The sequence below is a fragment of the Equus asinus genome, chromosome 10 (genome assembly GCF_041296235.1).
Source record: "Equus asinus isolate D_3611 breed Donkey chromosome 10, EquAss-T2T_v2, whole genome shotgun sequence".
In the NCBI taxonomy this organism is placed as follows: Eukaryota; Metazoa; Chordata; class Mammalia; order Perissodactyla; family Equidae; genus Equus; species Equus asinus.
In genome coordinates, this window is record NC_091799.1 from 20,846,415 (window position 1) to 20,872,504 (window position 26,090).

The 26,090-nt window shown below is 57.4% G+C and overlaps 1 protein-coding gene across 3 annotated transcripts in view; it reads right to left on the bottom strand.

Moving 5' to 3' along the window:
- The window catches only part of NEK6 (NIMA related kinase 6), an 84,934-nt gene that overhangs the window by 44,973 nt on the left and 13,871 nt on the right, over positions 1-26,090 (bottom strand). The window contains exon 2 of one of the 3 annotated variants that reach the window (XM_044778808.2): positions 25,786-25,934. The exons of 1 other annotated variant lie outside the window; for it this stretch is intronic. The gene's annotated coding sequence lies outside the window, so the exon portion shown is untranslated. Of the gene's footprint in view, positions 1-7,290; positions 7,453-25,785; positions 25,935-26,090 lie in introns of those variants that run through there. One more of the 3 variants, XM_014840633.3, reaches the window with a different exon arrangement.

Consider the following 26,090-nt stretch of genomic DNA (forward strand, 5'->3'; position numbering starts at 1 on the left):
TCCCCACCATCTGTGCCTGAGCTCCCACAGCCCCAGGGTGACACAGTGGGGACCCGGGTACGAAAAGCCCCAGGATAAACAGATAAACACGAGCAGCTTTCCGAGGCAGCGCTGTTACTCAGGAGGGAAATGTGTGCGACAATAAACCGGATACAGAGGGAACAGAATGTAAAATGCGCATGAATTTTAAGATAAAACCGGAGACTCCTGCAGGCTCGGCAGCTGCTTCGGGGTGCACCCCCAGACCCCTCGAGGTGACATGTTCACCATCCTCTGCCCTTAGGGAGACCGCCGGGGAAAGGTTGGAGGAGAAGTGTCTCCAGCTAGAAGGTTCTGTCTTTATCTCGGAAGGCAGCAGAGCGGGCTGCAGGCCGGGCCCATGCGTGTGTGCACTCACCTGCCACCTGCTCACAGTCTCTGGCTTCCCAGTCCCTGGTGCCACCTCACCAGCCTCTGGGGGCCAGTAGGCCTGGGCTTGTATCTCAATCCCAGCACTCCCCGGCTGGGACCTTGGGCAAGTCACCATGGGCGGAAACTCAGTAGGTATTCACCAATGTCACTCCCCTGACCCACATGGCATCCGACATCTGCACCCAGAGGCAGCCGGCACGCTCTCAGGAGCTTCCCAGGAGCTCGCCGGGGCCTCATCAGAAATAACAGAGATAATGATGATAACTGTGGGCCCTTATGATGCTGGGCTCTGCTCCATACGCTTCTCTACGAGCCCATCTCATTTTCACAACTCTGAAAAACAGGTTCTGTCATTGTTCCATTTTACAGATGAGGAAACTGAGGCACACGGAGTTTGAGAGATCTGTCCAGATCATAGGGATCACAGGGAGCGGAGCCAGGATTCCAACCCACGATGGCATCTTTGCCCAAAACCATCGTGCAGCAGTCCTCAAAGGCTCTTTCTTACTGGGAATATATCATCTTCCTTTCCAGTACCTCCCACTGAAAAGCCCCTCCACTCAAGGAGGAGGCCAGTGCTGAGAGGGTAGGGGTGATCCCAGGGCCGGTGGGCCATGAGGGACCCCACGGACAGGAGGCACCAAGCTGAGGCCGCACTGCTGTCCACGGCACCTTTTCTGTCAACCCCCTGGGGCTTTGGTGAATTACTCTTTCTAAGAGCTGTTGTGTCTGGAACCTAATGGAACCCACTGTACCACGCTCCCCAGGGAGGAGGAGAGGCCCTCGTTCTAGGAAGGCAGCAGCCAAGGAAGACTCCACAAGTCACAGCCCCCAAGTGCCAGAGAGGGCCACTACAAAGGGGAAGGAGGAGGGGAGAGGGGAGAGGAGAGGGGAGGCGTGCGGGGGGAGGGAGGCAGGCAATGAAGGTTCTCCGAGTGCTTCCTGTGGGCCAGATCTTTCCCATTCTTCCTGGGGTGTTGCTAGACCCATTTCACATCTGGGGATCAGGTTCAGAGAGAGGAGGCTCAAGGTCATGCTGCGAGTAAGCTCTGGAGGGGAGATGTGAACCCAGCCCTCACTGACTGCCAAGGCCCTCCTCGGTCTGGCCCGAGACAGCCACGCCTCTTGCGGCTCTCCAGGGGCTCGGGATTTCAGAGAAGCTGCTTTCTCTTTGTCTGTACCCCAAGAGAAACCCAACCACTTGATCCCGGAAATTCCTGCCAGAAGCTGCTTCCTAGGGGCTTAAGATGCAGAAAGAGCAAGGCAGAGATTGAGAGGGAGGAGACTTGCAGAGCAGGGAAAGCCCCTGGCACACGCAGGCCCCTGCGTGGACTCTGGGAGCTGCCTGTGCCCAGCGCCTCCTGCCAACGGAGCAGAACAATGAGGCCCCGGCAGCCAAGCCCAAGTCAGGGGCCAACGATCTGTGGAATGCAAGACCCGGGCCGCAGGCCACACTCAACGCCGCCTCAAAGAGGGCCTTTCTTCTGCAGCGAGCATGGGCCCCTGGGTTCTCAAAGCGTGTGTATCCACCAGGCACCCAGGGATGGGGTAGGCACCAGCCCAGGGGTTGCGGCCTAGGGCTCCTTTGGGAGCCCGACTGCCTGGGTTCAAATCCTGGTCCCACTTCCTTTAACCACAAGTGTCTCAGTTTCCTCATCTGGAAAATGGGGCTAATAGTGAGATCTATCCTTAAGGGTCACTGAGAGGATTAAACATGTTAACAGATATAAACTCCTGAGAACAGAGCCTGGCATGTGCGGAGCCTGGAGACGCTGCTACCAGCATCGTTAGTGCCAACCCTCACCGGGCAAGGCAGGAGTGACGGCTTCCAAGTGACAGACACGGGAACTGGGGCTGAGAGAGGGCCAGGGACTTGCCCAGCGTCACACAGCTGGTGGCAGGGCTGGGCTGCTGGACCCCAGATCATGCTCTGTCTACCACACTGTGCGGCCTCTTGGGGATCGCTCTGGAGCAATCAACTTCGTCATCACTTACGGGCACTGTGGCCACCTTTGCAAAGCCCATGACATGCGCCTCCCCGCCCAGCCTTCGTCCAGGCTCTTCCTAATGCGGGGCGTGACCAGAGGGAGACGCGGCCTTGGGTGTACCCAGGCACTCCCCAGAAGTGATCAGCTCCCTGATGTGCTGGGCTCGAGACTGCCCAAGTGGTCTTTCTGACCAAGACTGTCACCCGGCCCTTGCCTCCCAATTTCTGGAAACTCCATCTAGGGGGAAGTCGTGTCCCTCCGCTTCCTGCCCAATGCCACACCTTGTGGAGGCTGAAGGCTCATAGAAGTTCCCCATGAAAATGACCCAAAACACCAGGAAGGCTCAGGACGGACCCGGCTTGGGGCACACCCCAGCGTGTGAGGATCTGTGTGTGTCAGGTCTTCTGGAAGGGCATTCGTACACTGCATGGCCACAAGCATTTGTCTACACTTCCCTTGCTGGCTCCCACACCGAGCTGGAGGCTGCATGTGTCCTGCCTGCCTTTTCTGCATGTGCGCGTGCAGCCAGGGTTCTCCTGATGCCACAAGGCTCTGAGCCCAGTCGCACGCTTGGCCCGTCCACTGAGGCTGGGGTGTCGCTGCCCCTCGGTTGGGGGTAGAGGTGGCAAAGGCCTCGGGAGAAGCACACAACTGGCCTTGGAGGCTTGGCCTCAGCTGGACGCTGTGCTGGTTTCTCTGGGGAAGACCCCTTCTCGGTCCTTCCAGCTGAGTGAACAGCTTCACAGGTGGTTTTCCCAAAGCAAGAAACCATCCCCGTGAATTCACGTCCTCCTACAAGCAGTTGTCTTTCCTCCCGCGTAAGTGACCCCACACCAGTGCAGACACCGGGGCCTAGTTCACTGGTCCAGCAGGCTCCCGGCAGCAGAAGCGTCAGATGGATGCCCACTGCCTGTGGCCTTCAGCCAGCCCGGAGAAGAGGTGCCACAGGCTGGCACTGCCCAACACACCCTCCACAGATGGAGATCCGAGGCCCAGGAAGGAGACGTGGCAGCTCACGGCGCCTGGCCACTGGCGGGGTCAAGGCCAGATCAGCCTTAGCATCAGGAAACATCCACATTGAGCACCAACCCTGTGCTCAGTGAGGTGACATCTCCCGAGAAACCCAAGAGGTGCCAGCACCCCCATTTTGCAGGTGAGGAAACCGAGGCTCCAAGGACAAACACGACCTGCCAAAGTAAGGCCACACAGCAGAGAGAGCTGCCATTCGAAGCTGCTTTCAGTCCAGTGGGGCTGTGAGCAACTAGAGAAAGAGATGCCACCGACTGCACGCCCCGTGCACGGCTGGGGCAGTAAGGGACGTCCTACCCACTGGCTGGTGGGAGGACACCATCACAGCCCATCGCTAAGGCAGCAGGCGCTGCATGGCGCCAGGCACATGCCAAGCACTGTGCGTACCTCGTTCCACCTCACAGCCACCCTGCGGCACTGCTCTGATCCACACTGCGCAGAGGAGGAAACGAAAGTTCAAACCCATTAAGTGACAGGCCCAAGGCCACACAGCAGGCTACAGGCAGAACTGACATTTGAAACCCAGTCTATCTGACTCCCTAGTCCATACTGCCTTGGAAGAGTGAACGAACGAACGAATGACTGAATGAATTCTGGCCCAGAGGTATGGCTCTGGCTGTTGTGTCCTTCTTCCAGCCCGGCCCCCGCGCTCTTCTGGTCTTAGGACAAGCAGACGTTACCCATTCATCACTTGACAGGAAGCAGCCAGATCTCAGGCCAGAGTCATGAGGGCCTGGGAGCCGGAGGGGATGAGCCACAGATGGTGTCTGGTTTCCTGACTGGTCCTGCACCCCTCACCCCCCACCCCTAAAGCCACACATGCTGTTCAGATTCCAAGGCTCCATGACCGGCAGGAGCCGGGCTTCTCTAAGACATGGGGGCACCAGCAGCCCCTGGAAGGACGGAGCAGCCTGTGCAGGGGCCCTATCCCCCTCCTTGGGGCAGTCGTGCCTCCGAGGACAGTGGGTCTGCAGAACCTGGAGGCCTGGAGCTGAGGGGCGATGCAGCACCCACCCAGCCCATGGGGCTTTCTTCCCCAGCACCCTCACCCCGTCTTTCTCTTCCAGCTCACCTCTTCTCACCCACTTCTCACCCTCATCTTTCTTTCTTCAGCATGGGGCCTCTCTCCACAGCTCCAGACAATAACCACCAAAAGCCACAGGCACTGAAGACTCACCTGGCCCAAACTGGAGCTTTAGCCTGCTCTTCCCTGGGTCCCCATCTCAGCGACCGGGTCGCCTGTCTGTCTGCCAGGGACCCAGCAGGAATGTAGGCTTGCCCCCCGGATGCCTCGCTCTCCTCACAGCCCACACCTGGCCTTCCTCCAGTCCTGCAATTCTTTCCCCCAGCAGATCTGCACTCCCCCAGAGCCCCTGCCCTGTGCTGGCCTCGCCCCTTCTCAGTAGGATCCCTGCAGTCACCTCCTGCCTGATGACCCCACCTCCAGCCCATCATGGGAAGGTCCCCCAACATGCAAATCCCAACCTGCCACTTCCCACCCAAAGCTCCCCGGGACGAGGCCCACACGCCTCAGCACGGCACTCCAAGCTCTGCCCAGCTGGCGCTGGCCGCCATCCTGTGTTTCCCCCAACGCCCCATCCCACCCCGACCCCAGACCCTTGCACATTAGGGCCTCTTCTTCCCAACCATGCAGGACCCTGGCCCTTCCAGATCTTTCTACACACTGGTCTCTGCCTGGAACAGATGATCTCTCCAGGGCAAACTCTCACTCACGTCACGTGTCAGGACCAGGTCCTGGGTCCTACTCAGGCTTGGCACTTCTTGTGGGGTCTTGGGAAAGTCCTGCCCCCTGCCTGAGCCTTGATTTCCTCATCCATGAAGAGGAAACGGCTGGAACCCCCAGGGTGGGCGCGGGAGCAGTCAGGTGGTGCCAGGGCCTCCTTCCTCCTCCCCTTCTCATGGCATCCACATGGGCTTCTCTCCTCAAGTCCAGCCGTTTGGGCACAAACTGCTCCCTTTGTCACCCTCTCCTCTCCTCTGCTGGCCTTTCAAGGCGGGGGCTGATCTTAGCGGTCATCTCTAAACCGCCAGTGTCTCGCCCACGGCCTGGCACAAAACGGGCACCCAGAGGGGCTGGCTGAATAAACTTCTGCCCAGTCGGTGGAAGGGGGCCCCTCCCACCCTCCCGAAGCCCCAAAGCAAGAAACGTCTGCCTTCGCACTCGGGATCCCCGTGGGCTCGGACCAGGCAGAAACCACCAGGCCAGTCCACACAGCCAGCACTGCACGTTGCAGGGCCTCCTGGGGCCTTTCTAAAGGGCAAGAGCCCTGGCCACCTTTCACTTCCTCCTTCTTGGGCAATAAAACCCAATTCTGGAGGAAAAAAATGTAGGAGCTGCAAACATCTCGTCTCCCAGTTAAAGGAGCAGCGAGGTGTCTGGCTCCCGTCCGGGAGGGCCTCTGGCTTGGCCCTGGCGGAGGCTGGCCCTGCCCCACCCTCCGAGGAGGAAGATCTGTGAGCATCTCCTCTGTGCCAGGGAGTTACCTGTTCCTCTACCATGTTCCTGCTGTGACACCCCCCACGGCCCCATTGACTGACAGATGAGGAAACTGAGGCCAGAGGAGTGCAGGGACTTGCCAAGTCCGTGCAGCTGGAAAATGGCATGCCTTGTGTTTGAACCCAGATCCCACTCTCCAAAGTCTGAGTTTTTATCTCATTTGCCTGGGGCGATCCTTGGAGACCACCAGAGAGCCGGTGAAGCTGGGAGCTCACTCTGCTAAGAGCCTCAAACCCCTGACGCAGACCCACCATCCCAAGGACCCCTGCCCTCCAAGGAAATGAACTTGCTCTCCCCTCAAGGCCTTGGTAGGCTCTGCTCCCTGTGCCTGGAATGTACGGCTTCCAGGCAAACCCGGCTCCTCCTTCAGAGCCCAACCTGGGGCATCTCCTCCAGGCAGCCTTCCTAGACTCCTTCAGACAGTCAGTTACTCCCCAGCTCCACAGCCCTCAGCCCTGTGCTGTCACTGCCCCCTCAGGTGTTTCCTTCTCCCTAAACTGGAGATTTCCTCGAGGGCAGAGACCAAACCACTTACCTCTATGACCCCAGCAGGCCACAGAGGGAGGGCCAGGTAAGTGGCTGCTGACTCAGTACATAAACCCCAGAGGCCAGGAGGGAGGAGCCTGGGGCCCCCTGGCCAGCTCATCCCCAGGGCCCCTGGAGGGGCAGTTTCAGAGCAGAGATTCATCTGCTCTCTCAGACCATGCTAACCTGCCAACCAATAGTGGAAGGAGTGCACCCCGTGAGGCAGCCTCCCAGGGCCTCAGTGTCTATAAAAGCTTGGCCTGGGCCCCAGGAGAGCATCCATAATCCACCCAGAGGCCTCGATACAGGGCAAGTTCCTGAACCCCTGGCCCCCTAATTTTCTCTCCTGCCCCCCGTTTTAAGGTTTGAAGGAATGGCTATTCCCAGTGGGAGAAAATTCTATGGTGAACTCACGGCTCAGACATCAGGCAGGGGCCCAGGCAGCCAAAATCTACCCCGGAGAGATAAGAATTGCTTTATCTGCTTCTCTCGTAACCTCAGGAGTTCTGGCAAAGCTGGGGATCACTCAATGTGAAACCTGCTGGCAGCCACCGGCCCCTGCACTGGAGTGGTGGCAAAGGTCGTGCCAGGCTGATGGCGCTGGCCCACGGGCAGCCCCCACCAGGCAGGTGGTCAAGTGGGCAGCAGTGGCAGAGGTGCAGCCAAGGTCAGGTGCCCCAGGAGCCCAGGCCCTGCAGGTCTGTTGGGCCTGCCTCCCTGTCCCTTGCCAGGCGTGCCCTCAGAGGTGCAGGCAGCAGCCCCGGGCGGCAGGAAAGAGTGAGGGCTCCTCACGGCCGGGGGCAGGGCAAAGGCCGGTACCTTGCAAAGTGGCTCCGGAGAAGCTCCAGGGAAGATCTGCTGTGGACGTGAGGCGCCGGGGTCCCCGGGTATCTGGGTGGCCTCTGTGCCAGGGCGGGTGAAGGAAGGGAGGCCGGCCCTGTCTCTGTGCGGGACTTTCCCCTGCCCAAGACTCCCGTCCCCAGCCACTGCCAAAAGGAAACTCCCCCACCACACTCTGCTCCAAAAATAGCTCCGGCTGCCACCTCCGTGGCGAATGGAACTTGTCACAGCCGCCAGGGAGCCCAGTGCTCACCGGGGACTGGAATCCGACGGCAGCAGCCACTGGACAGTCTTGGAGAGGGCGCGTGTGTACCCCGAGCCAGGGGGCTTGGAAAGCAATCAAGAGTTCATTCTGGGGTCGCCCAGTCCTGCCCCCCCCCCCCCACCCGTTTTACCCTCTAGGAAACTGAGGTAAGAGGGCAAGAGGCTTACCCAGGGCCACAAACACAGCAGGGGCAGTGCCTGAACAAGACCCGGCCTCCTAAACCCTCTCCAGACCCCACACTGCTCAGGCAAAGGGATGTGCCCTCTAGCCTCTACCAAAGCCCCAGCCCCAACCCGGAACTTGGCACAGACAGTAGACTCGGGGGTTAAACCAGCCTGGGCTCTGGGAGAGACAAGGGGTCCCTTCTCTGCCCCTGGAGCTCCCTCCCCACCCAACCCCATTGGGGCCCAGCAAATGCTACAAAGACAAAAGTTCTTGCAGTCCCCTTAAAAGCTTAACCCTTTCTAGTCTCTCTTTTGTAAGCTGAGCCAAAAATATTTGTTGCCTGAGATGAGAGCCTCAGCAGGTGGTGGCCCTGGGTTCGAGTCCTGGCTCTGCCACGTGCAGGCTGTGTGTGCCCCAGTGTTCTCACGGGTAACACAGGGACAAGAATAGTACAGACCACCCTGGGCTGCCGGCAGGTTCTACGACATTACGTGAATCAAAAGTGCTTAGCACAGCGCCTGGCAGATAATAGACACCCCATCAGTGGAGTCATTGTTAGATTATCATTACATTCTTATTCGGGCCCACGTTCTCTAAAACAAGGCCACGGATCCAGGAACCGAGGACTCAGTGTGTTCTTGTCTTCCCTTCCTTCCTCATGTCCTTCCAGCTGCCTTCTCCGTGCAGGGCCTGTGCTGACCACTGGTGCCCGAGAGGACACAGACAAACACCCTTACTCTTATAGGGTCCACAGGAGAGAACCCCAGAACCCAGGAACAGAGGTCCACAAGCCAGAAAAGAGCATGAAAAGTGCCCCCAGTGAGAAGACTGACTGACGGATTCTCGCTCCGGCCAGGCAAGGTCACAGACAGCTTCCTACAACAGGTGGAGTCTGAGGTGGCCTGGAAGGATGGGCTGGGTTAAGAGCAGAGAGGAAGGGAATTCTGGCAGAGGACAGAGTGACATCAATGGCGTGGAGACTGGCAGATGTGCGGCTATGCAGGAGGAAGTTGGAGAAGGCTCCGGGCCAGCCCCAGCCCTCCATCTCTGAGAAGAGCTCCCGTGGCCAGCACCTGCCTCCTCCCCCAGAACAAGAGCCACCCCTACCCCGGGCAAACCACCCCCCGCGCCCCATCTGCAGCTCGACCCCTGGGACTGACACAGACATATGGCAGCTGAGGCCCTGGAGGATACACCGAGCCAGATCCTGGCACCAGGGCTCGGCCACCTGCCAGAGCACCTTCCCCGCCGGCTGGGCCCAACTGTCGGGCATATGCCAGGTGCCGGCCCCATGGGTGGCCAAGGCTGGGCCCAGGCCAGATGTCCACAGGCTTGCGGGGTGGACTCCTCGTCCATGAACTGTGCACGCAGCACTCCCCGAGGACTATACTCCAAGTGGCATCAGCCTTGACTCAGAGGAGGCTGCAGACGGGCTGGGTCAGGCCCTCAAGTTGGGCACTTTCTGCCTAAACAGTTTCTCTCCTGCTTCCTGCCTCCTCTCTGGAGGAATTTCCTCCAGGGCAGAGACATGCCTCTGAAGGGCGAATGTGCTCCTGCCTAGGACAAGGCGCAGCATCCAGGAGAAACACAGATTCATGAAATGTGAGCCAACCCCATGGAGCCTTCCTCTTTCTCCTGGGCCCGAGGCGGTGAGAACCTTCCAGAAGTCTAACCTGGCTCTGCTCAGCCTCCATGCCCTCGAACGCTTGCATTCACTGCCGGTCACTCCCCACCGGACAGGTGGGGGACCCAGAAGAGAGGTGCTGTGCTGAGGGGTCCAGATGGACGTGTGGTCCTCTCCATCAGCTGCTGGACTCTCAGGGCCTCCGGAGTCACCATGAGCCTCCAACACAATCTCCATGCGGATGAGGGGGCTCGGTCTCTGGGTGACGGTGTCTTCTCCAACCAGTCCTGCCGCCCCACGTGCAGTTACAGGCCAGCGCCCAATCACGGCTTCTGGGGCCACACCAACATGGCCCTACACCTTCCTGTGTTACGCTCTCCCCAGGATCCTCGCTGACCCCAAGTCAGGCCTGGGGAGGACGATGCCATTTTTAATTCCAGGCAGGTGATTCCTGCTCGAGCTGTGGCATTTTGTCATGGTGGCCTGGAACTCACAAGGCCTGGGACTCTCACAGGGCTGCATGGCCTCAGGAAAGTCACAGCCTGTCTCGGCCTCAGTTTCCCCACCTACAACATGGGTGGGTTGGGTCCCACAGTCTAGGAGGGCCTTTCCTGTGCTGACATTTTTTATAAGGCTGATGGAGGACCTGCTACTTGCTGACGTGCCCTGAAACTGAGTTCAGGGAACCTGTATCTAATCACGTGCTCATTTCTGGGAGGAAAACCAGATCTTCTGGGTCTCGAATTGCTAAGGAGACACTCTCTCTGGTCTTGGAAGACTTTTTTAGCCCTCTAACCCCCTGTACTCTGACCTCCCCATTTACAACAAACCACAGCCACATGGGGGCACAGCTCAGATGTCTCCCGGGCTCCCAGGCACACAGCTGTGGAGGCGGGATGTGTCCATGGGGGATCATGCAGAGAGCACCCCCTAAGTGCCAGGTGCTGGGCCAGATCCTTCAGGAGGGTTGGCAGCTCGTGTGCTCGTAAAACAACCCTGCAAGGCAGACAGTGTGTCTGTTTGACAGATGAGGAAACTGAGGCTCAGAGAGGCCATGTGACTTGCTGGAGGAGTCCCAACTGAAGACAGCAGAGCCTAGATGGAAATGCAGGCCCGAGTCCGTGCTTGCCTGGACACCCTCTGCAGTGTACAGACTGGGCTCCTGCCCTCAGGGAAGAAGGGAATGGAGTGGCGGTGGGGGGGACCAGATCGAAGTCCTTCACTGTGTTGCAGAATCAAAGAAGGGGGCCACCGATTCCAACTTGAGCCAATCAAGGGGGCTTCAGGGAAGTGGTGACATTTGATCCGGGACCAGAGGGCCAGGTAGTGAGAAGGCAGAAAGGCAGCCCAGCACAGGCAACGGAGTCTGAGAACCCCAAGTCCAAATCCTGTGCTGCTCAGTCCAGCCACACGAGCTCGGGCCAGGTTTCTGGTCACCTGTTTGCAGTTTCCCTCTCTATAGACAGGGGACCACCTAGGACCCACCTCACGGGGTTGTTACGAGGACTGAGTGAGGACGTGCAGGCAAGAGCCCAGGACCATCAGGACCGAGGTACATACAAGAGCTCAGTAAAGGTGGCTGCTATTATGATTACCATCATCATCATCAAAAAACTCCAGCACTCATTCAATGGCAATATCCTTGCAACAAATATTTCTGGCAACCCACTCTGCAAACCAATTGTTCACTATAAGGCCCGTCCTCGTCCTCCAGCGGTCTTGTGGCCAATCAGGCCCTTGGGCCTGTGAATGTGGCAGGAGGTGTCAATGGCCTCTGGGGATCCCCTCTTTGGGGAAGATGGGAGAGGCCATACCGGCTCTTGCTGCCTTCTCCCAGAAGCTGGGAAGTGATGGAAAAGCATTATACAAAGTTACCAGGATGATGAACCTGAACCGCCCCCTCCCCCTACCGTCTCAATAAAATAAATCTCGGCCCGCAGCTGGTGAGAGACCCTATATATTTATATGACGATCGTGCCTCATGATCACAGGGCTCGTGGTTCCGGCAGGCAGCGTGTGGCGGGGACGACCGTGGTCCTAGGAGACTCACTATTTTCCGGCGACTTTTATTGTCCATTATATCCCGGCGTTTACAGGGCTCGGCTCCGGGCCTGGCAGGAATATCGCACACGGTGGGGCTGGGAGGCCGTAATGTTGCAGTGGAGGTGTTGCAGATCCGTCTTCAGATCTCATCCATCCCGCCCAAGTCTTTGTGTGGTACCGAGACCCCAGGGAGCTCCAGGGGCTCTGCTGGGAGAGGGCTGGGGGCATCTAGAAGCACAGCATGCCCACCCAAGCCATTTGCTAGGTTCCAGTCTGCTGTTCCAGGCTAGGGGACACTGGTAACTCTGTGGCCTTCCTTGGGCATTCGAGGGGCTAAGGTGAGGGGCACAGAGGTGCCCTGGAGCCACTATGGCTGGCACGTGACGCCTGCTTGCTCCATTCTCAGGGATTTTGCGAGACAGTCAGTATCATGTTGGTTGATTGAAACCAGCCACTGTAGGAATATTTACACCATGGAAACTGGCAAATGCTACAAATCAGGGCTTTGTACAAATCCTCACCCCCACCGCTCTTCCCTGGGGAACTGTTTGCTAAATACTTACCAGCAAACCCCTGGGAGGGGGTGACCCAGTGGGCCATGGTGAGCACCTGGAAGGACACACAGATTTAAGAATCAGGTATGAATCCTGACGTTCTCACCCACTTGCTGTGTGACCTTAGGTAAGTTATTCAGCTTTCTGAGCCTCAGCTTCCTTATCTGTAAAATGGGGACACACCCAAACTCTGGGGCTGGTGTGAGAATTAGAGCACCTAATGGAAGGTTCCCTGGGTGATGTTGGTATGTAGCAGGTGTTTCATAAATGGTAACTCTTGTCATTTAGTCATTTAACACTTACTGAGCCCCACCCTGCATCAGACACTGAGTGAGAGGGACACCGAAACGCCCCAGGGGATGACGAACGTCACATTCTTCCCTTCTGGACGGTTCTTGATTGTCTGCAGAGGGGTTTTTACCCACACCATCTTAGGAAGCCTTGTGACAACTCTGAGAGATGCGCAGAGCAGGAATGATGCCCACTTTTGAGATGAGGAAATGGGGGCTCCGGGGTGAGCATGACTTGCCCGAGGCCCCTGCCAGGGGGTAACAAGGCAGGGCTCCGCCCCAAGTCCCCTCCTGACCCCCCATCCCATCTCTGAATCCCGAGCCCAGGCAGGCTAGTCCCCTGATGGTGCCAGGCTGACCTGAAAGTGAGCCCATGCACAGAGGACAGGAGGACCTGGGGGTGAGGGGACTCTGGGTTAGGATCCTGGGTTGGACTCCTGGTCCATGGACTCTATGGCTCTAGGTCCTTCCCCTTCTGACCCCTAGGCTCCCCATCCAAAGGCCGCAAGGGCTGCACTCAGGATGCTGTTGGCCCTGATGGGCAAGGGTCTGTCTCCTGGCTTCCTGGCTTGGCCAAGTGTCCCTCTGTCCCCCACAGCCAGGGAGGACCCAGGCACATCAACATCTACTGTGCCCCAGCTGGATCCCAGGTAAGCCAGGCCTCTTGGGCAGGAAGGAAGAGGGGAATGAGTGGGGGCAGGACTGCCATTCACCTGTGCTGCGCTTGCCATCTCACCCTGCTGGCAGCCTCATGCACCCACTCCACAGTGAGGAGACTGAGGCTCAGAGAGGGGAGGGGTCAAGCCCGGGGGCCGGGATTCACACCCTAGGCTGGCAGCCTCCAGAGCGGGTGGCTGGGGCGCCCAGTCGAGATTAGGAAGCCACCCAGCCCTCAGTTCTGATGCCCTGCAGGCCTGCTGATGGCACACTCCTGGCCACCTGGCCTCAGCCCAGAGAGGTTAAGGAGCGTTTACTGAAACAGGAAAGCAAGAAAAGTGCGGGCAACTCTGATGACTCAAAGAACCTTTGAAACTCGGAGGTGGGCGGAAGCGGCAGCATTTCTGGTGAGTTTCACCTCACTTCCTAGAAGGATGCGTCACCAGCTTCTGTCTACTCAGCACCCACCGGGCCGTCAACAGGGACCCTCGCGCAGGGTGGCACGTCTTGGCTCACCTGTCCCCAAAGCAGTCACAGGCTGGGGCTGTCCACCTATGAAGGGGGGAACCTTCTCATTTCACAGATGGGGAAACTGAGGCCCAGAACTGGGGGGGGGGGCGTGGGGTTGGTTCAGGGACACAAGGCAGAGACCTAAGTCTTCAAACTCCCTTGCTGAAAGCTTAATTTTTCTATTTTAGGAGACAGGAAAGGAGAGACCCTCTAGAACTTTAAAGGAAAAACACGGAGGAAAAAAGAACTAGCAGCTGAAGAGAATTGCGACGAGGCCCCCAGCCAGCCCAAAGAGGTTTCCGAAATTCTGTGCAGTCTGAATTCTTGTGGGCTGAAGGGTCACGCGATTTCCTTTGCAAAAAGCAGAGTTGTAAAAGTCTGACTGAGGGAGAAGGGAGGGGGCGGAATGTCCACGAGACCAGGGATCATATGAGCTTCAGCCTGGCGGCCCCTGGTAACTTGCTGGAAGACCACAGAAAGTCCCTTGCCTTCTCTGGGCCTCAGCATACCTTTATTTACTTACTAGGCAGCAAGCTGTGTTCTTAGGCGCTTAAGGGACGTTAACGTATCTACCCCTCATAAGGCATTATTATCTCCATTTTTTTTTAATTAAAAAAAGGTTTTCTTAAAGACTGGCACCTGAGCAAACATCTGTTGCCAATCTTCTTTTTTCTTCTTTCTTCTTCTTCTCTCCAAATGCCCCCAGTATATAGTTGTATATTCAAGTTGCGAGTGCCTCTGGTTGTGCTATGTAGGACGCCACCTCAGCATGGTCTGATGAGCAGTGCTAGGTCTGTGCCCAGGATCTTAACCGGTGAAACCCTGGGCCGCCCAACCGGAGCGCACAAACTTAACCACTCGGCCATGGGGCCGGCCCCTTATCTCCATTTTACAGAAGGGAAAACCCGAGGCATAAAAAGGTTAGGCATGCTGTCCATAGAGGGGGAGGAACTGGGATTTGAAGCCAGGAAATGTGGTCCCAGAACCCCAGCTCCTAACCACTGAGCCACAGGGCCCTTGAGCCTGCAAGAGGCTGATCCCAGAGTCGTTCCTGCTCTCAGGGGCTTTGCATCTGTGGCTTGGATGCCACGGAGCCAGCAGGCCTGCTTCTGGAGACAATGAACCGTGCTTCTCAATCTCGGCTCCTGCTCTGAGTCGCTGCCTTTTCCCAGAACTCTGATTGCTTCCGTTTTGCTCAGCAGCCTTTACAACTACAGCCCGGGAGACACCAGGAGGCTCGTGGGTCACGGCGGCCATCGACCCACCTCTTTGAGCTTTGCTGGGAGCTGAGAGTCCGAGCAGAAATGGATGGCCCCACTCTGATGTCCATTTTGGAGTTTTACGCTCAGGTCGGCCTCTGGGATGGCAGGAGGGTGACTGCCATTCAGCCGCCCCAGAAAGAGAGGAAAAACATCTATTCATAGACAGACAGAGCCCGCTCTGTGGAGAAGATGCTACCGACGCGACAAGCGGCCCAGCTGTGCAAGAGATTCCGAGAAGGCTGACCTGGGGACATCCACGTGGAAGGCTCAAAGGCTTGGGTGCTCACCAAGCTTTTAAAATATGCCTGGATGCTCCACCGTGAAATTCCAGAGGGAATAAGGTTCTGACCCAAAACCTGGGCTTGTCTTCCAAAACAAAATTCTTCAGACAACAGACATTTTTTGGCTTCAACAAACAGATGGCTGATCTCTGTTTCGCTCTCATCTCCAGAGTAAGGAATATTCGTGCTAAGAGGAACAGCCGCCATATCACGTGCTCCCACCCCACGCCAGGCACGGCGTTGTGTGTTCCCATGAGGTGGGCGTTACTATCTCCATTTGTAGATGAGGAAACTGAGGCTCAGAGAGGTCCCAAGGCGCACAGCGGGGAGACAGCAGAGGTGAGGGTTTGAAATCCAGTGCCAGCCTGGAGCCTAGGATGTCGGGGATGAAGCCCAAGCAGACCTGCTGTCCGCGTCATCCAGAGGCACTCTGGGCAGCTGTGCGAGTGTGGGACAGCTCTGTGGGGTGGGTGCAGGTCCAGTCTCAGGGGCTGGACACACATTCTTCCCTCAGAGGAGCAGGTGGGGGAGGGTTGTCGAACACAGTGAGAACATCTCCATCGAGGCTGCCTCAGTCCAGCCTTTGCAAAGACCCTGGAATCCACCAACTGGGAATGTCATGCGGAGGGCCCAGAAAACCCCTCCCGTTCGTTCATACTGTTGCGTCAACGGCAGATAATCGTTAAGCAAATACGTGTGCTGTCGCTGCCAAGCTCCCGCCCGTTCTCCTCCTGGGAGCAGGAGAAACTGAATCCACTCGTCTGAGGTCTCACGCCTCAGCAGAGACCTCAGAAAGGCCCCCAAGGTATCCACTAGTCCACACCCTGTATTGGAAAGAAGGGAAACAGGGGCGCAGAGGATACGTCCAAAGACAGTCAATTGTTTGTTCACTCAATCTACAAACATGTGCTGGGACCGGCCTCCGTCCTCAAAGGGGCTCCTTGTGTAGGGAGATAGGAGTGTTGTCAATCAACACCCGCAACCCAGTGTGAGTGCTGCCAGGCACAGCGGGGGGTGGAAACACGCGCAACTGTATGTGCGGTCGGTCGGCCTGGGGACCCAGGGGCGTTTCCTCAGAACCGAAGCAGGGGGAGGGCCCCCCAAGCAGAGGGCACAGCACGTGCAAAGGCCTGGAGGCAAGGCAAGCACAGTGTTAGTTGTGGGATAGATGCCCTAAGGACAGCAGTAGCCTCAGGTCTGCAGAGGGGAGGGAGGCTCAGAGAACCACAGGGTGCCGGGAGCAACTGCACACAGGCGGGTAAGGGGCGCAAAACCAGGGCCAGACTCAGCTCTCTAGACTCCCCTTCCAGTGCTCCTCTGCACACCGCTCTGCCTCCCACGGTGCCAAGCCCAGGAATAATTTTACTCAATGGGGCATGGGACGAATCAAAGCCCCAGAGACAGTTTAGCAGCATCATTCCTCTGCCAACGCTAAATGCACACACTGACCTCCCCACCGCTGATCATCTCAGGTGACTGTGTCCACGGACAGGAAGAAGGAAACGCCCACAGACTTTCCCTCTCAAGAGACCGTGCGGGGGTGAATCTCAGGAGTGCCGTGAAGTTGACATTCTGGGCCCCAAGAGACTCTCTCTTATTTGATGAGTATTTATCGTGCACCTACTGTGTGCCAGGCTCTGTGCTAGGCATTGGAAGGAGTCACAAAGGGTGGTTACCACCTCTACCCCACTCAGCCGACCCCTAATCCTTCTGAGATGGGAGGGCTGGAACCACGGCTCCTATTTCACAGGAGGGGAGTGAGGCTCGGGGAGGTCCTGTGACTGACCAGCTTGCTCAAGACCACTTGGCTCAGAGGTGTCTGGGTTGGGACCACAGAGCCTCTGCCAAAGGAGATAACGGTCCCTGGGGGAAATGAAGAGCCTGGATCCCTCCTGCCTGCCCCACAGGCTGCCCCTTATCCACGAAGGAGGTGAAGGCTGCGCTGGCAGGCACCACCAGGAATGGCGGGGCCCTGTCTGCACTGGGAGAGGACACTTGTCCCGGGCTGCCGGCTTGTGCACAGCGCTGAGAGGATCTCGGCCCTCAGCTGTTCTGGCCGATGCCACCAAAGGACTAAATCTGATGGCCTGTGTTTTAAAAAGTGTGCTCAAGTGAACCAGCCTACTCTTCTTTGCAGCCTGTATTAAAGCATATAAATGAGCCTCGGATGTGGAGCAAGGACACTGGAGGCAGAGAGCCCCTGGCCAGGTCACCTCCCCGCGTCTTTGAGTCCATTCAGTGAGTGAGATGACCTGGCCCTGGCTGTGGTGATGGCTCTCCCTCCTGGAACTTAGGTCCTTGTGCACATCTGTCTCCTCCATGGGAACGTTAGCAGGCTCCCTGGGGCCACCCGGGTCCCGCATGCACAGGCGCCCTAGCGGTCCCTCCTGGGAATGCTGGGAGTTTTTTGCTGAGGAAGATTCACCCTAAGCCAACATCTGGGCCAATCTTCCTCTAGTTTGTATATGGGTCACCGTCACAGCACAGCTGCCAATGAGTGGTGCAGGTCCTCGCCTGGGAACGGAACCCAGGCCAATGAAGCCAAACGCATCAGCCAGGACAACTGAGGGCCGAATTTAACCACTAGGCCACCAGGCCAGCCTCCTGGGAACACTGTTTTATCCCAACTGAAATGGCCACAGACACTGAACTACTAAGGCTCAGCAATGCCCTATCCAGACAGGCCTTTCTCCTCACCCTGGGGTCCCACACCATGTTGAACAGCATCCCTACAAGACTCATGTCTGCCTGGAAGCCGGGAATGTGGCCTGATTTGGAAATAGGGTCTCTGCAGACGTAACCCAGTTAAGATGAGGTCACACAGGTTAAGGTGGCCCTAATCCAACGACTGGTATCTCTATAAGAAGACCGGTGTCTTCTTGGACACAGAAACACAAGGAGAAGGCCACGAGATAACAGAGGCAGTGACTGGAGTGATGTGTCTACAAGCCGAAGGATGCCAAGGCGTGCTGGCAACTGCGAGAAGCTAAGAGAAAGGCCTGGAACACACTCTCCCTCAGAGCCTCCAGATTTTGGACTTCCGGCCTCCAGGATTATGAGAGAACAGATTCTTGCCATCGTAAGCCACCCAGTTTGTGGTCATTTGTTATGGTGGCCCCAGGAAACTAAGACGCTCCCACCCCAGCCCCGGAGCACAGCCAGCGTTCACTCACGGCCGCAGCTCCCAGGTCCCCAGGCCTCGCTGGCTTCATTCGAGACTCCCTGGGGCTCAATGTCTGTCTGTGGTGCTGCAGAGGAAGTAAACCAGTGGTTCCCAGGGCTGGGGATTTCACAGGCCTGTAAAGCTTCTCCCAAATTCTGAAGGCGGACAGAAAGTTGCCAACTTTTTCTGGCATCTAAAACAAAATTTCCATCTATTATCACATCCTGCATAAATGAAGGACAGCTGACCTAAGAAGGCAGCTGGTGCCAGGCCCGTCCCTAAGTTTCCTCATCTCTGATCTGAGATCAGTGAGGATCTCGCAGGGCCCCGGGCCTGGCCTGGGTCTAGCATTTGGGAACCAGCAAACTCAAGCTGTGTGCTATGCTGGGTGTTTTTTTTTTTTGAATCATGGCCGACAAGAAGCGAGGCTGGCCTCCTCTAACTCTCTTACAAGTACACAAAAGGAGGTCTTCTCCATCTCAGAAATTTGACTGGTATATTCCAGTCCACCTGTGGGTAATTCCAGTTAATCCCCTGTGAGGACTGGGTGCTCTCCCGGCCCGAGGGAGGAGGCATTCCAGGCCAGTAAAGGAAGGCGGGTCCAGAGGAAAAGAAAACTCAAATGAAAAGCAGGAGGGAGAGGCAGAGGGAAGTACTGACCCTTCTCGTGAAAAGAAAACCAAATTGTGAAATTACGCAACACGCAGACATCGCGGGCCGGATGACTCCAGCTCTCTTCAAAGACACCTCGTAAACCCGCACCCGGCTTCGGAGGGAGAGGCCAGATGCCTGGTGCTCCGGGAGGAGCTTTCGAAACATCTGGCCCCAGTGGCCTGATGACCCAGTGCAAGCCAGTGGCCCTGCGCCTGGTGCACGTCGCGCCCACGTCTGCCCCGCAGAGCCAGCGAGGTGTGCCGGAGAGCCGCCCCGGGGAGAAAGACTCGTATGAGCGTGAGGAATGTTCCTTTTCCAGTAACTCAAGAGCGCTAACCCCAGCCCCGAGACTGCCCTGGTCGCTGCAGAAACTGCTGCCCGGAGAGCTTGGGCCAACGGCGGTGGCCTTGCCAGGACGGACCTGGGCGAAGGGCAGGGAGTCTCGGATGATAAGGTCTGACTCTGCTGCCGTCGCCTTCCAGGGCTGGAGTCCATCTCTCTCTCCCTCCCATTCTGCACGCCCAGGCCAGGGGCAGGGTGGGCCCCAGTTCTCAGGAAGCCAGGAAACACACTCTTTTCTGGGCTAAATGCCCAGATTCCTTGAGCAGTCACAGGACACGCTTTTTCTGAGCTGATCCAAAGCCACAGGCGTGGACTGGAAGTTTCTTCGGGCAGTGTGGACCTGAGGGGGACACAGACAGGCGCACCTGGAATTCCAGGCAGAAAGCCAGTCTGTAAGAGAGGCCCCAGCTGCCTGGGATGGGCGGGGGCTCAGTCCTGCCCTCGCAGTGTGGCCGAGGGCACAGATCTGTGCTCAGCGGGCTCAGGACCTTTTAAACCTGGGGTTCATTCATTCCAGCGTCACTTGTCTAGCGTTTCTGGAGAGGCTCATGGACCCCAGCACTGCCCGAGGCACAAGGCAGAGAGGCCCTACCCTCCCAGAGGTGTCGAGCAGTTGAGGCAGACACGACACGGCAGCAGATAGACAGTCATTTCAGACAGCAAGAAGTGCCACCAGGGAGACGCAGCTGAGGAGTGGGTCAGGTGGCGCAGATAAGGGGACCTGGCTTCACAGGGTTGTTGGGACAATTAAACTGCTTAGCACATAATCAGCACTCAGCAGATAAGTGGGGTCCCCCTGCCCTCCCACTGCACAGGTGGGACAACCGAGACCGGAAAAAGAAAGGCTGCAGTGGGCTGTATGAGGACCGGGCTGGTTTGGGGCACTGGTCGCCCCAGGGTTTCCCAGGAGCCAAGGGGGCACCCCGCACCCTGCCTGACCCCGACTGACCCCCTGCTCTTTCTTAGTGGGAGCTCTGCCTCTGACACCGTGCCCCAGGCTAGCCCACAAAAACAGGTCACAGCCACCTGTTCTCCCAGCAGCAGGACTGTTCCAGCAGGCGACTGTCCTCCCTGAATTTAAATCGGGGATCCTTCACCTATCTGCTGGGAAACCTTGGCTAAGTTTCATCACCTCTCTGAGCCTCACTTTTGTGATCTGAAAACAGGAGAAGACCCACCTAAAAGGCTCCCTTGTTTGCTGGGTCATGTAGGTAAAGTGGCCAGGGCGCGCCTGGCACACAGGAGGCCCACCTGCCCCCATCTCGGCCCAACACTGAAGGGGGTGCTCTGGGTGAGGGAACAGCCTTGGGGGAGGAAGTGACAGGGAAGAGGGAGTGTGGACCTGGTCTGGGCAGGCCCCCTCCATCCCCCGGGGAGCCTCGGGGAGAGAAAGGCCCAGCAGAGGGATGAGCACTCTCACGGGCATGGGGAGCCACGCACATGAGAAGACCAGCCCTGCGGCGTCTTTACGGGGTGTCTCGGCCAGGATTCTCCCCTCTCGGGATCTCAGTCTCCCCAGCTGAGAAATGAGTGATACAAAATGAGACCCCAGATACACGAAGTCACCCAGCCAGTATCCGACACTGACTCTCCTCATTCACCCATTCAGCAGAAAAATACCCGGACTGCCTCCCAAGCAGGTGCTAGGCCCTGTGGTGGGGCAGGGTGGGAGGGGAGTGGCTGGGCCCCTTGTTGGCGGGCAGGACCCAGTCTCCCATAGCACCACCCTGGCATGACCTGGCTCCAGAAAGGGCGTGCGGGGGCTCCTGAGACCCTTGCCTCCGTGGAAAATGACCCGGGACAGACCCTGGGAGCAGCCAGCTCAACCACAGGCGCCACCTACCACCCTCTGCCCCCTCCACTGCCACACACCAACCCCGAGGCTGTGAGCCCTTCACTGCATGACTGCTGGTGGGCCGAGGGAACCTCTGACCCCCAACACACCCAATGGGCCCCAGATGTCCATTAAAACCCAGAGCTGCTTGTTTCTCCGCTTCACCTCTGACTTCTCCAGACCAACCGATCAATCAATCAAGGGAGAATCGGAACGCAATCACAGTGACAGCGCAACTGCCTCCCCGGGGATGCGTCAGAACAAGGCTCATATGGATGAACGAGACCGCTTTGAAATCGGGGAAAGAAGCAGATTCGGAGCAGACAACTCGAACAGGCCAGGCCTTGGCCCACGTGCTCCCACTAACCCCGGCTCCTCTCACCCCTGGGAACCAAAACAGCTTCTCCCATGGGGGAAAAGAAACTGACATGCAGAAATCCGGATTTAGGGAAAATAACACATCCGCAGCACGTTTTTTCCCTTCCCAAAGTGGCGCTGTGAGTTTTACATATTTTATCATTGATTCTCACATTGTCCCCAGCAAGTGGGGAGGCGTCGGCCCTGGTTTTCACAAGAAAGCTGTGAGAGAGGCTGGGGGTGCCGGGTGAGGGCCTCCCGCCTGACACCCAGCAGGAAGGGGCTGGGGCGGGTGGGGGTGGGGGGAGCCAAAGGTTCTTTCTGGGGGGAATTGCGGCCTCAGGCAGCCTCTCCCAGCACCCACACTGGGGCCTCCTCGCCAGCCTCCAGTCTTAACACCACCCCCACCAGACCATTTTCCACACCAAACATCACCCCTCCCTTATCAACCTTCAAGGCTTCCAGATAAAGTCACCGCTTCAGAACTTAGCATTCAGAGCCTCCTTACCTGTCTGATCCCAATCCCAGGTGACACCTGTCATCTACCACGTCAGTTCCACAGAGCCTCTTACAGTTTCCTGTGACCTACTGCTTCACCCCTCCGGGCCCCTGTGCACACTGTGTGGTCTGGCTAGCAACCCCTCTCCATCTGGCCAATTCCTATGGATCCTCAAAGATCTGGGTTCAAATCCTTGCTGTGTGACCTTGGGTAAGTCACTTTACCTCTCTGAGCTGTGGGTTCACTTATAAAATGGAGCTGTTGTTTAAAGGTGAGGCCTAGCTGATGATAGCATCTGTAAAACCCTGATGGATGCTCTGATGAAAAAGTAATAATAGCAATAAGAGGAGGAGTTGTTTTAAAAAAGCTGAGAATTCTATATGAATAATAACAGACTGTTAAGAGAAAAGTGGCATTCGTGGAGGAGGCGCTGGGCATGGGTGGGGAGTCTCCGCCCCTGGCTAGGCAGAGATCCAGGCTCAGGACTTTCCCCTCTGAACACACCCCAGTGGCACGCCGGTCCCCTGCTCACACTGAGTCACTGGGGAATCGACAGCCCCCTCGACCTGCCGCAGGAATTCATTATTGCTTTGTGATTTTTCTGGTTTTCCCTTCTCACTCTTAGGCTAACCCCAGGGCTTCTGTGGGCCCTGGCCTCACCTCATCCCCACCCCCACCCCAAATCCGGGTATCAAGGGCCAGCTGAGGAGAGTCGAAGGGCAAAGAGCTCCTCGTCCCTCCCTTACCGATGAGGACACTGAGGCTGGGCCCAGCAGGAAACCACTCCCGCGATCCCGAAGCGGTTTAAACCACAGCAGAACATTCTCCCTCACCTGCAGCCCTGACTTCATCCCGTGACACAGTGGTCTCCAGGTGGGAGCCCGGACTGCTGACACCGGGCCGCTCCTCACCTCTGCTCCAGGCTGCCCAACTCTCCCCCACTCACCCCAGGCAGCCCCCATCTCCTCTCCTCCATCCTCACGTCTGCAGCGCCCTCCCAGCCCCCCACCCCCCAAGCAGAACACACACGTGCTCCTCGCTCGAAACTCTTCCAAACGCCCATCGCCCACAGCATCCAACCCTGGATCATCACAGGACCACGGGGTCCTCATCCAGAGGATCAAACCCTTCTTTAAAGGATAACCTGGGGCAGCCGCGGGCCATGTGAGTCACAGCATCTCTGCCCCCTGGGGCAGGCTCCATCCCCCCAACCCAACCATTTGCCCCCAACGGAGGCCTGGGCATCTGAGTCTCCTCATCCCAACTGTCCCCATGGAAACAAGGCCTAAAGAGCCATCGGGGGTGCATCACCCCCTTCCCCTCATTCCTGTCACCGAGGCCTTTGCTGGGCCAGGCCCTGGGCTGCACATTGGGACCAGAGAGGGAAGCGGGCCTTCCCCAGCCCTGGAGGGGCTGACCCATCAGTGGGCCTCACAGGACAGGAGACATGCCAAGGGAGGGAAGCCCAGGGGCCGTGGGGCTCAGAGCAAAGGTCCCTCAGCAGCGTCCTGAGGTCAGAGGAGACTCCCCGGAGGTGGTGATGTTGGCGAACAAGGAGAAAGGCATTATAGGCCAAGAGAGCCAGGAGCTGAGCACAGCAGAGGGACGAGGCCTGGCAGGTGTCGGCAGCAGGTGGAGGGAGGCAACTGGAGTGACATTTCTAAATGCCAATCCTTTTACCTATGGGCACCATGACTGCTACCCCCTCCATCACCCCCCCACAGTCCATGAGGGAAGAATGACCTTCATGTCAAAGATGAGGAAACTGAGGCTCAGAGAGGTTCAGTTATTTACTCCAAGACAGCCAGCAAATCAGTCACGGTGAGGGGAGGGCCCCGGTTTAAATACGTGGGCACTTAAATCTCATCCCTAGAAGTTTAAAAAACGTGTTTCTGAAAACCTTCACAGTAAGAGAATCCCAACTGACCCCTCTTCCAGGGACTGCAGAGGCTTCATCAATCCTTCTTCCTCTGGCATCTGTGGAATTCCCTCCGTGTGCCAGGCCCGTGGTTCACAGTGCAGTATGGCACACAACTAACTAATAATGAGAACAAAGCGTGAGGGGTCCCCCTGGGGTCAGAGCTCAGGTTAAAGGTTAAGGTCCCTCTCATACCTCCTCTCCTCATTCCTGTGCAGAGAGCAGACATTGCTAATCAATCCCAAAGCCTTCTCCACATGACCCCTCAGGCAGCCATTACCAATCTATCAGAGCTGGCCCCCGAGGGGACAATTATTGCCATATCTGCTCCATATCTGCTAGGACAGTAGGCAGAGTGAGTAGAGAAGGTCCTTCTCCACTTCCTTCCTCCATTCTCAGGGGCCCAGATGCCTGGCATCTCACCATCACACAGCCAGAGAGGGGCCAGCACTGCCTTCTGCCAGCATCATTGTGAAACAGCAAAGACCCCAGACGTCGGCTCACTCCCTGGGAATCAGGGGGTGAAGCAGGGGCCGGTGACAGGCCTCTGGACTTCGAGGCTGAGCTCTGCCACTTCCTGTGCCTCGAGGAGGGGCACTGCTGTTCTCCAGGGGGCAGCCAGGAACACGGACAAACCCCAGACCTACCACTTGGGGCTTTGTGATCCGAAGCAAGCTTCTTGGACTCTCTGGGTTCTGCTCTTTCAACGGAGCCAACGACACCCACTCCCTGAGACATACCCAAAGTGGCCGGCACCGTCCTGGGGATATGGGAGCGCCCCATAAATGCTGGGTCCCCCTCCCTCCCTTCCTCTGAACTGAAGGGGCCTCTCCATGCTCTGCCACGCCACATGGGTCACAAGTCCTTTGCACAGGCGTCCAGTCCTGGGGCCATCACACGCCCTGTCCACTCTCCTCCAAGAGGCGTCCCTGTATGGCTCTCAAGGATGCCAGCAGGAAGCAGGACAGGACATGACCTGCTGCCCCCTTCCTCCTCAGGCCTGGCTCCCAAGACCCAAAGAACCATCCCTTTTAAGAGTTCGGCTTCTCTCTCTCTCCCTCTTTTTCTCTCCTTTCCCCTCTAAGCAAAAATGCTCGGCTGCGGCTCCTGCCTCTGTCCCCAAGGCAGTTCCAAAGGGCCCATCCCGTCCTGCAGAAGTGATGGCGGTAATTCCGTTAATGGGAAGCAAGACGGATGGTCCACGGTGCCTGGTGCCCATGGTGAGCAAGGCGAGCCAGCATCGGGCTGCCCCGGGGGGCCGGTGGAGGGGGGGGGGGTTGCCGGAACCACCCTCCTTTGGGGCCTTATTAGGGTTTGAAAGAGCTGCTGCACTCGCTAAAACCTGCTTTTGCCGCAGAAGCCTCATTTTACAAATCACAACAACAACAAAACCCGTAAATGGGAAGCAAACCCTGAAGATTACGCTCCCCTGCTGGAGCGAAGCGGCAAGCATGTCAGGGCGCGAGTCTTTAGCCTCGAGGACTCCGGCTCTAAATAAATGGGCCCGGACGCCAGCGCCCCATCTTGTGACCACAGAACGTGGCTGTTTCTGTGGTGTTTAAAGACTGTTTGCCCATGGTGGGATGGGACAGCTTTAGAAACGTTTTCTTTTAAAAGGCTCTTCTTTCTCAGATGCCGTAAAACCCTATGGCTCTCAGTCAGTCCCAGGAGGCACCCCTGACACGGCCCCCCTCCCCGGTCCCACACCCACAGGCCCTCATCACACGCTGTCATCTCTGCAGTCTTCTCCTGCCCTGAGAATCAGCGGCATCTCGAAAGCAATCTCACCATGGAATGTGCGTCCACTTCCACAATTACGCAAATGGCTCGTCCCACCCTCCAATTCAGGATCAAGCTGCTGAACTGTGCTTTGAGCTCTACTTGGTCCAGAAGCCAAACAACAATGACAGGCAGGGCAAGTGGACGTGGAGTCAGGCTGTCTGGGGCTGTGTGACCCTGGCCAGCCTGAGGAATCTCTCTGGGCCTCAGCCTCCTCATCCCTAACACCGGGCTAACCCCACCCACCTCGCAGCTCTGGAGAGCAATCCTGGCTCACCTGGAAAATGGTCACGTCTCAGGCCAATCTGAGCCCCAGTGGTCTTTCTGTTGTTCTTGGCCACACCCTCCTGCAGCACCCAGCACTGTTCTGACACACAGTAGGTGCTTGCTGAGCACTTTGAGCACAACCTGTGGCTTTTTTGCTGCCTGGAAAAACAAAAACATCCATTCACACTAGAACAAAGCGGTTGAGGGTGTGTGCTCTGGGAGTCAGAGGCCTGGGTTCAAATCCTACCTCAGTCAAAGATCTACTGTACGCCCTTCAGCAAACGACCCTGCTTCACCCAGCCTCCCTTTCCTGTC